The 2,500-nt window shown below is 41.8% G+C and overlaps 1 protein-coding gene across 2 annotated transcripts in view; it reads left to right on the forward strand.

Moving 5' to 3' along the window:
• LOC127007336 (pre-mRNA splicing regulator USH1G-like) overlaps nt 1–2,500 on the forward strand; it is a 41,960-nt gene that overhangs the window by 32,102 nt on the left and 7,358 nt on the right. The gene's annotated exons all lie outside the window — the stretch shown is intronic.

Here is a 2,500-nt window from a genome sequence, read left to right on the forward strand (position 1 = left end):
TTTCATTCATTTCCTTCACTCGTTTTAATTCATTGCATTCCTTTTGATTTATTCCATTCACTCTTTTTCATTTATTTCATTTATTCGTTTTCATTTATCTCAGTCATTCCTTTTAATTTTGTTTCCTCCACTCGTTTAAAATTACTTCATTCACTTGCTTTAATTTCATATATCTCATGTGACACTAACTTTTTTTTTCAATGCGTCATCTGAAAAATTAGTCCCTTCTGGATATCCCTATAAATCGGTATTGAGATCCTACTTCAAGAACATTTGAACTACGTAGGTTTCAAAGCTCGATGAACATTTATATTTCGACCGTAGTGCATTATTACACATTAACTCAAATTTCATAAAGGAAAGAATGGCTCTGAACCTTTTTGGAGATACCCATGAAGAGCTTTCGATATTCAATGAGGGTTCTGAGAGAGGGTTGGTATTATAATTAAGACACTTTCACTTCTCACATCAACTATCTATATAGGTCAAAGAGGGGGTCAATCGGGTTATAATGAGCGTTTCTTTAGGTTCGCGATATAGAGGAAGGGTCAGACTACCATTAGGGTCATAAAACTACCCCAGGAAATGCCCACAACTCCTACGAAAGCCTTGCCAAATATGTGAACTTGGGCGACGAAATGTTTTAAAATACGAACCCCAGAGAGAGAGAGAGAGAGAGAGAGAGAGAGAGAGAGAGAGAGCACCACGTCTCCGCGGCCCCATAACAGAAACCAAACAATAACAGCAAGGAAACGATAAGATCCTAAGCGTACCTATTCCCGTCGGCGGCAATACCTCCAAGGCCACGCATGACGAGGCTTTCCTTCGCTAACACTGCCCTCGAGGCCCTGGATACCTTCTTAGCGGACCCCATCACTGGATTATCACCCACGCTATCAGGAGTCACCCAAGTCCCCATGCCATTGCACATTCCGCGGGTTTAGCGACTAGGCGGAGCTTGGCGGAGAGACTGTTTAATAGATTATGATAATGATTTGAGTGTTGGATAATGTTGTTGTGTGTTAGATAAGCTTGCCATTTGTAGACGCAGCACTTCATTTAGTATACTCACATAGGGGAAGAAAAAAACTAATATTGATTTGGTGTGATAAAAATAACAATTGTCAAAATAAAGTGCTTCCCATTTCTATTTTAGCTTGCCAATAGTTAAACTTAAGTCTTTCATCCCAAATTTCTTGTGTAGTTTTATTTTATCTGATATGAATATACTTATTCGAAACAAACTAAGTGACTAACAGACTAACTAGCTTATGATTTAAATGCTGGATAATGTTGGTTGTTGTTTTTACAAGATTTACTTGGTATTTGTACGCAGCACTCCATTTAACACTCACACCAGGGGAAAAACAAATGCACTGGAATATTGAATTGGTGTGTTAACATAATTGACTAAATAAAGTATGCCTATCGTTTTTTTTCTCAGTTATCAATAGTTAACCTTTATCTCAGCCCAAATTTCAAGAGCATTTTTTCCTGATATCAGTGTGGCTACTCATTCGAAACTAACTAACTAACTACCAGAGCAACTAACTATCAGGCTAACTAAATATCTTAACTGCATAGCTAGCTGGTGAACAATTACCTAACAATCTAACTGTATAGCTGATTAACTGATTCGCTAACTAACTGTGCAACAAAGACTGTCAGAGTGAATAACGAGTCACACACGTATCGGAGAGGGAGTGGCCCTTGCCGAGCACTCACCTTTCCGGCCATAAAGAGAGAGAGAGAGAGAAGGAAGGAAGGTTTCGTTTAGTCGGCGCAACATCTATGGTCATATGCCGGAGAGAGACAGAAGGGGAAGGAATTATAGAAGGGAACAGATCCCAGGAGACGGGACACAACCCCTGAGTAATACCTGGTACCCATTCACTGCTGGGTGGACAGGGGCGTAGGGTATCGGAAAAGCCGCCCAAATTTTTCCACTCCGCCCGGGGATCGAACCTGGGCTCTCTTGTTGTGAGCCGAGTATGCTAACCACTGCACCACGAAGCCCCGACAGAGAGAGAGAGAGAGAGAGAGAGAGAGAGAGAGAGAGACGTTCCGCCCCACGCTGCAGACAAGCTACGATAATAAACCAAGAGGGTCATAACTTAATCTTGCTCAGAGGAATACATCTAAAAAAGGGAGGAACTACTCTTCGGGATACGTGAGGCGGAATAATGGGTCTGCGGGGAGCGGTGACGTCATGGCGAAGTTATTCTAATGAGCTTTATGTCGTCGATCACTGCCGCGAGTGTTGCATCGGAGCGGCAGACGGTTGCTTGCGAGGGACCAAGAGCCGCAATTTCGTAGCCTTGAGTGAATGTATTAAGACCGCATCCGAAATTTCCCTGTCTTTTGATCTCTCCCTTTTTTTTCTCTGAGCAGCGCCTAGCGGACTTTTTTGTTTGTTTGTTTGTTTGCGTTGTTTTTCTCCTTGAGCTGCCTCCCATGCTGTAAAAAATATTGTGACCATGAAATTATTAGGTATATGTAC

Source organism: Eriocheir sinensis, chromosome 35 (genome assembly GCF_024679095.1).
Source record: "Eriocheir sinensis breed Jianghai 21 chromosome 35, ASM2467909v1, whole genome shotgun sequence".
Lineage (NCBI taxonomy): Eukaryota > Metazoa > Arthropoda > Malacostraca > Decapoda > Varunidae > Eriocheir > Eriocheir sinensis.